The following is a 16,545-nucleotide window of genomic DNA, read 5'->3' on the forward strand; positions in this document are numbered from 1 at the left end:
GGGTAAAACAGTATGGAAGTTCCTCTAAAAGTTAAATAGATTTACCATATAACCCAGTAATTCCACTACTGAGTATTTACCCAAAATATATAAAACATTAATTCAAAAATATATATGCACTGCTATGTTTAATGTAGCATTATTTACAATAGTTCAATTATGGAAGCAGTCCAAGTGTCCATCAATAGATGAATACATAAAGGGATCACACACACACACACACACACACACACACACACACACGCATCATTTAACCATTAAAAAGGAGGAAATCTTTTTTTCTTTTTAAATATTTTATTTATTCATTTGACAGAGAGAGAGAGATCACAATTAGGCAGAGAGGCAGGCAGAGAGAGAGGGGGAAGCAGGTTTCCCCTCCAAGCAGAAAGCCCAATGCAGGGCTCAATCCCAGGATCTTGAGATCATGACCTGAGCCGAAGGCAGAGGCTTAACCCACTGAGCTACCCAGGTACCCCTAAAAAGCAGGAAATCTTGCCACTTGCAATGACATGAATGGATCTAGAGAGTATAAAACTAAGGGAGATAAGTCAGAGAAAGACAAATACCTTACGATTTTCCTCCTATATAGAATTTAAGAAACCAAATGAATAATAAAATAGACAAACCAAAAAACATACTCAACTATAAATACCAAATTGATGATTACCAGAAGGAAGGTGGGTGAGGGAACAGGTGAAATAAGGAAGAGGATTAAAAGCACACGTACCACGATGAGGATAGAATTTTTGAATCCCTATATCGCACGCCTGAAACTAATGTAAAACTATATGTTAACTACACTGGAATTTTATTTTTTTTTACACTGGAATTTTTAAAAAGGAAATAAATGCCGATCTTACACTTGGTCATCCTGACTACCCTTCGAGTCCTTCTTCAAATATCTTATCACTAAGTCTTACTAATTTCGACTTCATCTTTGTCAACATTCACCTTTTTTCTATTATTACTGTTACTGTTATCACAAACTATTTGATTCTGCTCCTTGGCCATCTAGCCTCACCAAAGGTAAGAGACAAACTTTCTAGAGAACCCCAATTACTCTCAATTACCCTTGTATCAGATTATTAGAAGGAATACCACGGGCCACCTAATGTTACTTCTAAGCCATTATCCCCTCCATATAGTTCTTGGTCAGTCATCATTAGTTTCTGCTATCCTGCTTATACTCCATATGGTACTGGTATGAGGGGAGGTAAACTTTCTTAATCTAGGCCAAGGTATATCTTTCTTCAGTTTTTTCCATTAGCTTTTAAGTTTAGGCACAAACAACGAAAAGCATAATTAAGAACCATTATATAGAATACCAAGCTTTTCCTTTATTTTCACTTTGGTTCCTTAAATTATCTGTTATATGGTATTTTTCCTAAAATTACCACAGACCCATCACCAACCTTTTCAGGCTCTACTAAATGTCCTCTGCATTTTCAAATACCTCTTTTTTAAATGCTCATATTTTTTATTGTATTCTTATGTGGTAGGATGACTTACCTCACCAAATACGGTTTAAGATAAAAAAAGAAATTCAACTTATATACATTACATGTATATTTCTAGTAACAAATTCAGACTTCACTAGTAGAAAAAAATCCACATTCATTTTAAATACTTCAGACACCAGAGTTGCAAACACATTTACAGATGTCAACTAAACTATTGAATATTGTTATTCCCCTCTGCACATAAACAATTAATTACCAATAAACTAAATCAGTATTTCTGACAAGTACTAAGTACCAGTGACAGCAAATCTAATATTTTTTATACATTTTATGACAAAATTAACTGTAAATTCATAATCAAAACCTAAAAATATTGAAGAGAAAAGGAACACAGAAGAAGAGACTATAGAGGCAGGACAAGACGGCAGGAGGAGGAAGATCCTAAATGCTCACCTCTCCCCACAGACATAACAAAACTACAACTACTTATTGAAACTATCTCTGAAAACAAACTAAAGACTAACAGAACAGATTTTAAATAAGGGTATAAAGAAAAAAACCACATAGAGATAGATGGGAAGGAAGGGCAGAGATGCAATCTTGTGAGGACCCCCACCCCTAGAACAATGACCCACAAGCAGGAAAGAGATCACAACCATACAGGCCCTTCCTGAAGAAGCAGGACTCAAAGTCCTGATCAGACTCCCCAGCCCAGGGAAGATGACCCCATAGCATCTGATTTTGGAAACCAATGGAGCTTATGTCCAGAAGAGCCAAAGAGCAGCAGGAAACCAAGACAACACCTAATTTTAAAAGGTACACACATCTCACCTATTCCATGTCTCAGAATAGAGGCAGCAGTTCGAAAAGCACCAAGTTTTACACATGAAGACAATTTTATTGACTTCTAGGTCGTGTGGCCAGAGGAACAGGGCTCTGTTGCAACATTCACCAGGGATGGAAGCATTGGCAGGACCCCTTTTTACTCACTCCCCTTCTACTAAGCTGACCCAGCACTCACAGGAGTCAATTCAGACACTCTCTACCTACAGAGCATTCTTCTGAGAACATGCTCCACCCAACCTGCCCCTCCCAAGCAGCACTCCACCCTGCCAACCTGGCAAAAGGCACCAGAATTACCCTCAAGCAGCCCATCATATTCTAGTGGATGGCCTAGGCCAACAGTGGCACCCCTGCCCCAAGGGGCCAGCCCTGTACAGTAGAACACCTGCAACAGTTGGTGCCAGACCTTGTGGCCAGCTGCAATGTAACCCCACCCCACCCACCAGCTTGCCCACAGCAGTCATAGCTGGGCCTTTTATCGAACAGGCTGGGGAGCCAGGCCCACTGATTGATATGTCTGTAGCAGTTGTGGCTGGGCCTCACAGCCAGCCACACCAGAGCCCAGCTCTGCACAGCAGAGTCCACACCAATCACAGCCAAGCCACAACAGAAGGGTGCATGTAGACCACATGGAGACACTGTTGGAGCATCTGCTTGGTGGAGCATTGGGGTTATACTACTGGACCCCACGGGACCACTTTCTAAATAAAGTTACTCCCATCAAGACCATGAGACATAACCAATCTACCTAATGCACAGAAACAGAGTCAGACAGAATGAGGAGACAAAGAAATATATTCCAAACAAAATAATAAAACAAAACCTCAGAAGTTATAACCAATACCACAAAAATAAACAGGATAAGAGACCACTAAGAACAATTATATGCCAACAAATGGCACAATCTAAAATAAATGGATAAGTCTCGAGAAACATACAATCTTCCAAAGACTAAATCAGGAGAAAGAGAAAATATTAACAGACCAATTGCTAGTAATGACATTGTATCAGTAATCCAAAACTCCCAACAATCAGAAATCAAGGACCAGACCACTTCACAGGTGTATTCTACCAAACATTTAAAGAGTTACTATCTATCCTTCCCAAATTCAGGCCAATATCACAAATGAACATAGATGCAAAAATCCTGAATATATTAGCAAACCAAAATAAAAAATATAGTACACAGGCCATACAACATAATCAAGCAGTATCTTAGCAATGCAAAGATAGTTCAATATCTACAGATCAACGTGATACACTACGTTAACAAAAATAAACATAAAATCTCATAGAAAAACCATTTAACAAAATCCAACATCGATTTATGATAAAAACCCTCAACAAAGTGGATCAGAGGGAGTGTAGCTCAACATAAATGATAAATCCATAGATAACGTCATAATAAATCGTGAAAACCTTAAAGCTTTTCCTCTAAGGTCAGGGAAAAGATAAGAATGACCACTCTCGCCACTTGTATTCAATGTGATATTGGAAATCTCAGCCACACCAATTACACACACACACACACACACACACACACACACACACATGCAAAAGGAGGGGCCATCCAAATTGCAAAAAAAGTCAAATGGTCATTACTTGCAGATGGCATACTATAGAAAACTCTAAGGACTTCACCCAAAAACTATTAGAATAATTACTTCAGCAAAGTTGCAGTATACAAAATCAATATGCATAAGTCTGTTGTATTGAAGGTGACTCAAATGAATGGAGCGATATACCACACTCATAGGTTGGAAGAACACTGATAAAATGTCCATACTACCCAAAGTAACCTACAGATTGAATGCAATCCCTATCACAATTACCAATGGCATTTCACATAACCAAAACAAAGAATCCTAAAATACATATGGAACTACAAGAACGCCAAATAGCAAAACAATAGTATAAAAGAATGAAGCTGGAGGTATCGTACTTCCTAATACTTAAACAATACTAAAAAGCTGCAGTGGTCAAAAGAGTATGGTAATCTCACACACACACACACACACACACACACCACATAGATCAACGGAACAGACAAGAGATTCCAGAAATAAATGCACACATATAGTGTGCATTTGCTTCAACAAAGGAAGCAGGAAGCACAAATGTACATTGATTGAAGACAGTCTTCAATCAATGGTGTCAGAGAAACTGGACAACACATGCAAAAGAATGAAACTAGACCAACTTTCTTGTATTATACACAAAAACTCAAAATAGATTAAAGACCTAAATTTAAGACTAGAAATCATAAAACTCCTTGAACATAAGCAGCTTTGACATCAGTCCGAGCAACACTTTTTTGGATCTGTGTCCTCAGGCAAAGGCAACAAAAACACAAATAAATAAAACTATATCAATATGAAAAGCTTTGGAACAGCAAGGGGAACCATCAACAACATGTAAAGGCATCCATCCTGCTGAATGGGAAAAGACATTTGCAAATGATATGGCCAAGAGGTTGATATCCAAAATAAAGAAATCACACATCTCAGTATAAAAGTAAAAAGCAATCCAATTTAAAAAATGGGAAGACCTGAATAGACATTTCTCCAATTAAGACATACAGATGCTCAGCAGACACCGGAGAAGAAGTTCAACCTCACTAATTATTAGGAAATAGAAATCAAAACCACAATGAGAGATATGTGTGCTGTGGATACAAAGGGAGAACCATCATGCATTTGTGTAGAAATCCAAAACAGTGTAGCCAGAAAAAGTATGGAGATTCTTCAAAAACCATAAAACAGAAATACCATACAGCCCAGCAATTCCATTTCTGCATATTTTTTCCAAAGACAACAAAAACGCTAATTTGAAAAGACATATGTACTTCTTAATTACAGCACTATTTATAAGAGCCAAGATATGCAAGCAATGTAAGTGTCCATGAGATGAATAATAAAGATGTAGTAGCACACACACACACACACAGGAATATTACTCAGCTACAAGGATGAAATCCTGTGTTTGAAACAACATGGGTAGACCTAGAAAGTACTATGCTAAGTGAAATAAATGAAAAAACAAATACTATATGATTTTACTGATGTGTGTAATCTAAAAGGCAAAACAAAACAAAAACCAAGCAGAAACAGATTCATAGATAAAGAGAACAATCTGATGGTTGTCAGAGGAGAAGGAGTTGGGGGATGGGCAAACTAGGGGAAGGAGATTGAAAGTTACAAACTTCCACTTACAAAAAAATAAGTTATGGGGGTATAATGTATAGCATCAAATGTATAGTTAACAATATTGTAACAACTTCGGTGACAGGTGACAGCTGGATTTAACCAGGTGACCACTTCCTAACATTTATAAATGTTGAATCACTACCTTGTACACCTGAAACTAATATTATAGGTCAACTACACTCCAATGAAGAAGGAAAATTTAGGTTCTAAAATCATCAATATTATTTCCAGAAAAAAATAAGCAAGCAGCAACATATGGTAAAAGTGGTTTGTGAGCTTTCTTCCATAGGTTAAAGAGAAAAAATTAGGACTTTACACACGAAAGACAATCAGCGGTATTCTATTACCTTTGATAAAGCAAACATCAAATTTTAAAATAATGCTTAACCTATATATTCAAGGAACCAGGAAAAAGAGGCAACATTTTCTAAAACTCCACAACATCTCTATACTTTTTTATGTGTGTCTGCATCTCTGTACTTTCTTATGTGTAAAAAACAACGAAGTACTCAGCAATAGAAGGTGACTGAACATGACGTGTGTAGCTTCTTGAGAAACAGCTCTCCATGCTTTCCAGTTCCTTTAGACCAGAACCAAAGGGGGCAGCAACTCAACTTTAGCCACCAGGCAACCAAGGGATGGCAGAGTGACAAGACGGGAGGATTCCAACTCCCTGAATAACTTCAAGAGACAGAAACACCTGTAGCAATCAGGGCCACCAGATATAGACTTCCAGACTGTTACCGTCTTTAAACCATCATGTGTTTTTGCTGTGTGATAGCAGCCTAGACCTTACCTTTCCTGATTCCAGTATCCAGAGCTCTGAGCTTCCATCACTTACTGTTCAGTTTGCAATTATTGTGGTAAAGGTATGGCTTTTTTTAATCAAATTTATGATCTTTGATCCAACACATTTTCTAGGTATTTGCTACCTTTGTATTCCTGGAAATTCAGAAATGCTATAGCTTCTTAAGAAGACTTCTTAATATTTCACAGAAGAACACACCACACCTGATGATGTATGTTCTTTGAGTATAAATTTATGGCACATTCTTCAATGCATTCACTGTCAATTCAGCTACACTGCTATTTTGGGCTGTTATACGATGTCCATTTTTCTTAGTGTGACACTTCAGTGGGTCCTAACACACACACATTCACTGGGGAAGTCTAAACACTAAAGAAATACAGGGTTATCAATCAAGCAACAAACATTTACTGAGTGCCTACTAAAGTCAAGTTCTCTACTAGATAAGAATGACTCAGAGAGGGGTAATACATGGTCGCAGATATCAAGGAGCCTCTGGTCTTGTTAGTACACATACAATTTGAAACAAATCATTAGAAAGAACGTGATAAATGCCACTCGGTTTTGAGGAAGAATAGGAGACTATTTTAAGGTGAAAATGATGCAAAATGTAAAGCTGCCTGAACATGCTGTTAGCATTGGATACATTTCAATTTTCTTCTTCACTCAGTTTGTAACCCTATTCCTGAAACATACACCTAATTCCTCAAATCTACCACCCATTACTCTGTTCCTCATATCATAGATTGCCACCCAGAGAGGTTAAAAATAGCAAAGCCTATTGCTATGGTTCTATCCACCATTTAATTTTTCTGTCCTACATGTATTTGAACTATATAAGATTGTGATATAGACAGACATATGTTTCTAGGAAATCCTGAAGTGTAAGGAAGTGTGGAGGAATTACAGCCTAGAATGTGTTGACAACTCGGCATTGCTTGTGTGCTTTGTGAGATTTTATGGCAGGGCAGGAGCGATACCGAGCTATAACATCAGCATACTATCGTGGAGCTGTAGGTGCCTTATTGGTGTATAACATTGCTAAACATCTCACATATGAAAATGTAGAACGATGGCTGAAAGAACTGAGAGATCACGCTGATAGTAACATTGTTATCATGCTTGTGGGCAATAAGAGTGATTTGCGTCATCTCAGGGCAGTTCCTACAGATGAAGCAAGAGCTTTTGCAGAAAAGAATGGTTTGTCATTCATTGAGACTTCAGCCCTAGACTCTACAAATGTAGAAGCTGCTTTTCAGACAATTCTGACAGAGATATACCGCATTGTTTCCCAGAAGCAAATGTCAGACAGACGTGAAAATGACATGTCTCCAAGCAACAATGTGGTTCCTATTCATGTTCCACCAATCACTGAAAACAAGCCAAAGGTGCAGTGCTGTCAGAACATATAAGGCGTTTCTCTTCTCCCCTAGAAGGCTGTGTATAGTCCATTTCCCAGGTCTGAGATTTAAATATATTTGTAATTCTTGTGGTAAAAAAAAAAAGACTCCTCCAATTTTTTTTCTCACCATAAAGCACTACAAATATTTTTTTCAGAACCTACTTACCTCATATGGAACTTGATTAGTATTTGTCAATGAGAGCATGTGTATGAGATTTGGAATGCAGAAAGATGGAGCCATTATTCTCTACAAGAAATTGGCCAGATGTGCAGACAGACATAAGATGTCCCAGAGGGTTCCTGGAGAACCCTTGAGAAACATTCTTTACTGCTGCAGTGAGGTAGATGGTGGTAGTTTCCCCAGAAAGTCTTTAGAAATGCCATCATTTCTGAGAAAACAATTGAGAACCACCTACACCAAAGCTTCTGGCTAAGGTCCTTGCAAGGACTTTTGCAAAATTCACTGTCACATTTCTTGACCTTTAATCTTCCAGCTCTTGCTACATTCATATGAGCCCCTATTCTTTCATTAAGCTGTTTATATCTGGAATACATACAGTGGCTAATATTTTCCTGGCTGAACCCTGATGGCCACTGGTGAGAATTCTTTGTAAGTAAGGAGATAACAGGATGGAAATGCTTAGACTTGCAGGCACTCATTCTCTACACACACACACACACACACACACACACACACACACACTGAACAGTGCATGGAGGGAGTAATAAAGACAAATTCAAAACTTAATAATTCAGTCACTTAAGTACAACAGGAAAGCTGACTTGAACCAGGAGTCAAACAGGATGCTGAACATAAGCACTGGTATAGTAAAGCCAAGAGGAAATGCCTAAGAGGAAGGCCAAAGAAGGGCTCCCATAAAATCCCACAAAGCACACAAGCAGATCTGAGAATAAGAATAAAAAAAAAAAAAAAAGACGAGGAAAACAAGGAAATTAGTTCAGCTAAGGAAATCAGATTACTTTTTACAAATGAGTGAAAATAGGTTCAATCTGAAATACCACCTACCTTGGTAGGATTTGAACATCAATATCTATGAGGAATTCAGATATTTTCTATTTTCCTCATCCTCCAGAGTCTTGGGTCCTGCACAGTTCATGAATGCCAAGATATCAAGGAACCCACAATCTTGTTAGTACACACACACACACAAAATGAACCAAATCACTAGAAAGAAGATGATAAATGCCACTAAGTGCTGATGAAGAACAGAAAAATATTTTAAAGTGAAATTGATTCACGTTTTAAGATGAAATAGACATCACCATCTCAAGGTTCCATCTTAAGTCACCTTCTTCCTTTCTTACTTGTATACTTATTTTTTTTAATATCAAAACATCTACCTTAAGCACTGCAGTGAGTTGACCTTTAGAAAATTCCAGTGAAAGGACCCACGTAAATAAAATCATGAATGAAAGAGGAGAGATCACAACCAACACCAAAGAAATGCAAACAATTATAAGAACATATTATGAGCAACTATACGTCAGCAAATTTGACAATCTGGAAGAAAAGGATGCATTCCTAGAGACATATAAACTACCACAACTGAACCAGGAAGAAATAGAAAATCTGAACAGACCCATAACCAATAAGGAGATTGAAGCAGGCATCAAAAAAATCTCCCAACAAACAAGAGCCCAGAACCAGATGGCTTCCCAGGGGAATTCTACCAAACATTTAAAGAAGAATTAATTCTTATTTTCCTGAAACTGTTCCAAAAAATAGAAATGGAAGAAAAACTTCCAAACTCATTTTATGAGGCCAGCATCACCCTGATCCCAAAACCAGACAAAGATCCCATCAAAAAAGAGAATTACAGACCAATATCCTTGATCCAACAGTACATTAAAAGGATTATTCACCATGACCACATGGGATTTACTCCAGGGCTTCAAGGTTGGTTCAACTTCCGCAAATCAATCAATGTGATACAATACATTAATGAAAGAAAGAGCAAGAATCATATGATACTCTTAATAAATGCTGAAAAAGTATTTGACAAAGTACAGCATCCTTTCTTAATCAAAACTCTTCAAAGTGTAGGGATAAAGGGTACATACGTCAATATCATCAAAGCCATCTATGAAAAACCAACAACGAATATCACTCTCAATGGAGAAAAACTGAGAGCTTTTCCACGAAGGTCAGGAATACAGCAGTAATGTCCACTATCATCACGGCTATTCAACACAGTACTAGAAGTCCCAGCCTCTGCAATCAGACAAAAAAAGAAGAAATTAAAGGCATACAAATCAGCAAAGAAGAAGTCAAACTATCACTCTTTGCAGATGATATGATACTTTATGTGGAAAACCCAAAAGACTCCACTTCAAATCTGCTAGAATTTGTACAGGAATTCAGTAAAGTGCCAGGATATAAAATCAATGCACAGAAGTCAGTTTCATTTCTATACACCAACAACAAGACAGAAGAAAGAGAAATTAAGGAGTTGATCCCATTTACAATTGCATCCAAAACCATAAGATACCTAGGAAAAAACCCAACCAACGAGGCAAAGAATCTGCACTCAGAAAACTATGGAATACTCATGAAAGAAACTGAGGAAGACACAAAGAAATGGAAAAATGTTCCCTGCTCATGGATTGGAAGAACAAATATTGTGAAAATGTCTCTGCCACCTAAAGAAATCTACACATTAAATGCAATCCCTATCAAAATCCCATCCATTTTTTTCAACGAAATGGAACAAATAATCCTAAAATGTATATAGAACCAGAAAAGACCTCGAGCAGCCAGAGGAATGCTGAAAAAGAAAGCCAAAGTTGGTGGCATCACAATTCCAGACTTCAAGCTCTATTACATAGCTGTCATCATCAAGACAGTATGGTACTGGCACAAAAATAGACACACAGATCAATGGAACAGAATAGAAAGCCCAGAAATAGACCCTCAACTCTATGGTCAACTAATCTTTGACAGTGCAAGAAAGAATGTCCAATGGCAAAAAGACAGTCTCTTCAACAAATGGTGTTGGGAAAATTGGACAGACACATGCAGAAGAATGAAACTGGACCATTTCCTTACACCACACACGAAAATAATAGACTCAAAATGGATGAAGGACCTCAATATGAGACAGGAATCCATCAAAATCCTTGAGGAGAACATAGGCAGCAACCTCTTCGACCTCAACTCCAACAACTTCTTCCTAGGAACATTGCCAAAGGCAACGGAAGCAAGGGCAAAAATGAACCATTGGGACTTCATCAAGATCAAAAGCTTCTGCACAGCAAAGGAAACAGTCAACAAAACCAAAAGACAACTGACAGAATGGGAGAAGATATTTGCAAACGACTTATCAGATAAAGGGCTAGTATCCAAGTTAAAGAACTTATCAGACTCAACACCCAAAGAACAAATAATCTAATCAAGAAATGGACAGAGGACATGAAGAGACATTTCTGCAAAGAAGACATCCAGATGGCCAACAGACACATGAAAAAGTGCTCCACATCACTCGGCATCAGGGAAATACAAATCAAAACCACAATGAGATACTACCTCACACCAGTCAGAATGGCTAAAATTAACAAGTCAGGAAATGACAAATGCTGGCAAGGTTGTGGAGAAAGGGGAACCTTCCTACACTGTTGGTGGGAATACATGCTGGTGCAACCACTCTGGAAAACAGCATGGAGATTCCTCAAAATGTTGAAAATAGAACTACCCTATGACCCAGCAATTGCACTACTGGGTATTTACCCTAAAGATACAAATGTAGTGATTGGAAGGGGCATATTCACCCAAATGTTTATAGCAGCAATGTCCACAATAGCCAAACTATGGAAAGAACCTAGATGTCCATCAACAGATGAATGGATAAAGAAGATGTGGTGTATATATATATTCAATGGAGTACTATGCAGCCATCAAAAGATATGAAATCTTACCATTTGAAACAATGTGGATGGAACTAGAGGGCATTATGCTTAGCAAAATAAGTCAGTCTGAGAAAGACATTTATCATATGATCTCCCTGATATGAGAAGTTGAGAGGTAATGTGGAGGGTTTGGGGGGTAGGAAGGGAATAAATGAAACAAGGTGGGATCGGGAGGGAGACAAACCATAAGAGACCCTTAATCTCACAAAACAAACTGAGGGTTCCTGGGGGGAGGGGGTAGTGAGAGGGTGGTGGGGTTATGGACATTGGGGAAGGTATGTGCTATGGTGAGTGCTGTGAAGTGTGTAAACCTGGTGATTCACAGACCTGTACCCTTGGGGCTAATAATATATTATATGTTATTATAAAATTTAAAGATTTAAAAAATATATGAAGATATGGACAATTTTATAATAAAGTTAAAATTACAAAGTGAAAAAAGAAAAAGAAAAAAAAAAGAAAGAAAATTCCAGTGAAGGTGAAAGGAGCCAGACTAGTAAGCCAGATATAATTTTGTCACCTAATGAAAAACGCAGTATCATTGAGTATCCCCAAATTTATCTGAACGGTAACTGTTCTCTGCCAAAGGCTAGTTTGCTAAAATACACATGGTATATACATTTTGGGGGGAACTTCTAAGCTTTGTTTTGAATAGTGTCAAAATTATCTTTACATGAAAAAGGCAATCTATGGAATGAAAAAAATATTTGTGAATCATGTATCTGATATGACGTTAACATGTAGAATATATAAAAAGAGCTCCTACGACTCAAAAAAAAAATCAAATACTCTGATTTTAAAATGGGCAAAGGACAGACATTTCTCTAAAAATGACATACAAATAGCCAACAAATATATGAAGAAACATTCCACTAATCATCAGAGAATTTCAGATTAAAAACACAATATGATATCACTCCACACCTATTAGGATGGCTACTATCGAAAATAAATAACAAATATTAAGGATGTGGAGAACTTGGAACCTCTGTGCACTATCGGTAGAAATATAAAATGGTGCAACCACTAGGAGCAACAGTACAGACACTTCTTAAATTAAAAGTAGAACTATCATATGATCCGGCAATCCCACTTTTGGGTAATTCTGATGAAACAAAAGCAGGGTCTCAAAGATATTTGCACATTCACAGCATCACTATTTACAATAGCCAGGAGATAGAAGCAACCCAAATGTCCAAAAGAATGGATGGATAAAATGTGGTATCCACATATAATGGAATACTATTGAGCTATAGAAAGAAAGGAAATCCAGTCAGATGCTACCAGGTAGATGAACCTCGAGGACATTATGCTATGTGAAATAAGCAAGTCACCAAAGGACAAATACCATGAGATTCCACTTATATGGGATATCTAGAATAGACCTTCCTCAGACAAAATAGAAGGTAACTTTGGAGGAAAAGGGTTAGGGTTAGGGTTGAGGAATAATCAAATAATATATTCAGTTTGGGTATCTTAGATACAGAGTCCTTGGGGTATGGAGACAACATATGGGCAAACAGATGAATAAATGGCTCTGGAGCTCAAGGCAAGATTGGAACTGGAGATACAGATTTGAGATCCATATACATAAGCCATAATAATGGATAACACTCCTTCGGGAATAGAGTAGAACAGGATGAAAAAATACAGAGAAATATACATCCCAGTAATACAACAACTTAGAGAATAGCTTCTAGAAAAAAAAGACTAATACAAAATAATGTAAAGTTGCCATTATAAAAAATATCTTAGTAGATGAAAGCATAATTAATTTTGTAGCATAATCTGAATCTCTCTCTCAGTTTACCACCTCAGGACGTTAAGTATATGTATAGATTTATAGTAGAGAAACAGACATAAAGTGATGTGCTGGACAATCCAGACATGTTCTAGTCACATTTCCTATCACTCTGATGATCTTCGGCATAATATTGCCTATCTCCCATATTATATCTACTTATGCCTGAACAGAATCTTCCCTAAAACTTAAAGTTATCATCATCCACCCTTCCTGCTCTTGGGACAGTTTCTCTAGTCTTCCAACATCACCTTGATTATGCTCTTTCCACAGTCCTCTTCTCTACTGGCTAGCTACCCTGAAAACTAAAAATAATCAGAGCATTAAAACTAAGGCATGCTCAGAAAACGATGGTTTAAATCCATATGTGTTTTTTGTTGATGTCCTGGAGCTTTTTATTTTGTTTTTTTAACCAGAGCTTTCCCTCTCTTGACTAAAAGCAATGACTGATGTTGTACTGGAAATTACCACGATGTTATATCAGCTTCCTAATCAGTTTGCTAACAGGCAAGCTATTCCAGAAGTCACACAACAGAAAGAGGCACAGATCACATTAAGATGTTTAAATCATACACAGTGAGAAGAAAATATGGACCAAGCTATCACACTTTGTATGGAGTGTAAGTGGGGTAGTAGAAACAAGCCACAGATATCCCAGGTCATACAATGTTCTTATGTACACTTGCTCTACACTCTCTCCCATATCAGCCTTCTCTACGAACAATGTGGTTATGAAGACCAGAGGTGAAATCTGAACAAGGGGGCTTAGTAGACCAAAAGTCGGAGAACCAACACACAGTTGGCTCTATTGCAGTTCATAGTATCAAGTGGGCCAGGTCACAATTGTACCTTGAAGAGGAGTTAAGGAATTTTATAGGAGTTTCTTAGACAGAAAACAGGTGGGGCCAGAATAGAATGAATCTTAGTGGCTGTTACGAATGGATAGTCAATTTAAGATCACGTGAATACCAAGTGCTTAAGGTACCCTCTACTTTGAACACCAGCTGCCTCTGAGTCCTATCTTTTATCTGCATTCAGTATATAGGCTCGTATTTTATTTCTTCCTAACATGTCTCATATGTCATTAACTTAGTTATCAACTTAACCCATCTTATAAGTTTTGTTTACATCACACATACTACTTTCATATTCAATATGTAGACCTAACACAGCTTATGAATTTCAATGACATTCACAATTGATTGATCATCCGTGCTTTGCAAAAATAATGGTTTTTCTAGTAGTTTCATTCATACCACATATCTTCTATTCATTTGTAACATAATTGCAGATTCTTAAATAACAAAGCAAAACACATTACAACTGAATACTGGTAAAATTCTCAGGCATGTGGCAGACCATTTGAAGAGATAACTTGGTTTTAAAAAATGAAAACTTTAGATTTCTATGAAATCACATTTTATAGACAACTATTTCCTGTTAAGAGACTTAAGTACCCTAAACATTCTGATATACTGTGTCTTAACACTACTGCTTGAAAATAGGTTGTTACTACTTTATTCAATGGGAATTTCCAAATAATATTTTCAATGGTTACTCTATCAAATTTCTGAAGATTGTAAAGAGTAGGAATGGAGAATGAGATTTTTCTCTATTTTCTAAGATGGTAATTCAACTACCCTTTCCATTGCTGTAAGAGTAAATTTCTTAATACAGATAAATTAAAGAATTAAGAGGTTTCTAGAAATTCTTATTTAGAATTATCATCACCCATTGCAGTTATAGTAAGAATCTACTTGTGATATTAGTTTCCTTTGTGAATTGCCCTATTTCTTTGTAAAAAATACATCCCTTAAAATTCTTAAAATGTCAAATATTTATTATTTATTTGATATAGAAGAGGCCCAAAGAGCAACAGACTAATTTTTTTTTCAGAGACAAAGGACACCATCTTATTAGTAAGGAATATAGTAAAATATAAACAGTCCATGATGCTCATATCTATATCATTTACTGTGCCAGGTTTTATGTTAATTAGTAAAAACCTTAAGATACCAAATTTTAAAGACTGCATCATAATACACCCAAACTATATTAGCAGAATCAAGCAGTTTTTTTAAACATTTTTTAAATTTATTTTCAGCATAACAGTATTCATTGTTTTTGTACCACACCCAGTGCTCCATGCAATCCGTGCCCTCTCTAGTTTTTTTTAAATAGTTCTTTGCCGATTCCCAATAAAGTAAGACTTCACCTACGTTTTTCAACAAGTAGTCCATCAATTTGAAAAGAAGTTAAAGATCTTGTAATTAAACCACTAGAATAAAGAAGAGGAAAAAAGCTTTTTGCAATTTGTATTAGCAATATATTTTTTTCCTACTGGCCAGCAAAAGCAAAATCAATACCAGACAAGTATGATTACATCATACTAAAAAGTTCCTGTAAAGTAAACTATTAACAAAATGAAAAGGCAATCTCTGGAATGGGAGAAAATATTTGCAAACTGTGTATCTGATAAGGGATTAATATCCAAAATATATAAGGATCTCCTACATCTCAATGGCCAAAAGCAACTCAATTTAAAAAAGAAAGGACTTGGATAGGTATCTCTGCAAAGACCACATACAAATGGCCAACAGGTATATTTAAAAAAATCATTAATCATCAGGAAAATGCAAATCAAAAGCACAACAAGGTATCACCTCATACTGTCAGTATGGCTAGTATCAAAAAGATAAAAGATAAGAGCATTGGGAAGGGTGTGGAGAAAATGGAACCCTCATGCTTTTTTGGTGAGTATTTAAGTATAGCCACTATGGAGAGACAATATGGAGGTTCCTCAAAATACTAAAAACAGCATTACCTTCTGATCCAACAGTCCTATTCTGTATGCACCCAAATGAAATGAACTCAGTATCTCAAAGAAACATCTGCACCCCCGGATTCATCGGTGTCATATACATACATGTATAGGTATACCCATACACACACAGATGTATACACACGCAATGGAGTATTATTCAACCATGAGAAAGAAACATATCCTGCTACTTATGACAATGTGCATGAACCTAAAGGACATTATGCTAAGTGAAAGAAGCTTGACACAGGAAGACGTACATTTCATGATCATACTTACA

The 16,545-nt window shown here is 36.9% G+C and overlaps 1 pseudogene; it reads left to right on the top strand.

The window, feature by feature from the left end:
- Nucleotides 1-7,276: 7,276 nt before the first annotated feature.
- Nucleotides 7,277-7,810, top strand: LOC111154227 (annotated as a pseudogene).
- The last annotated feature ends 8,735 nt before the right edge of the window (nt 7,811-16,545 follow it).

The sequence above is a fragment of the Enhydra lutris genome, unplaced genomic scaffold (genome assembly GCF_002288905.1).
Source record: "Enhydra lutris kenyoni isolate GAN:26980312 unplaced genomic scaffold, ASM228890v2 scaffoldscaffold36, whole genome shotgun sequence".
Classification (NCBI taxonomy): Eukaryota; Metazoa; Chordata; class Mammalia; order Carnivora; family Mustelidae; genus Enhydra; species Enhydra lutris.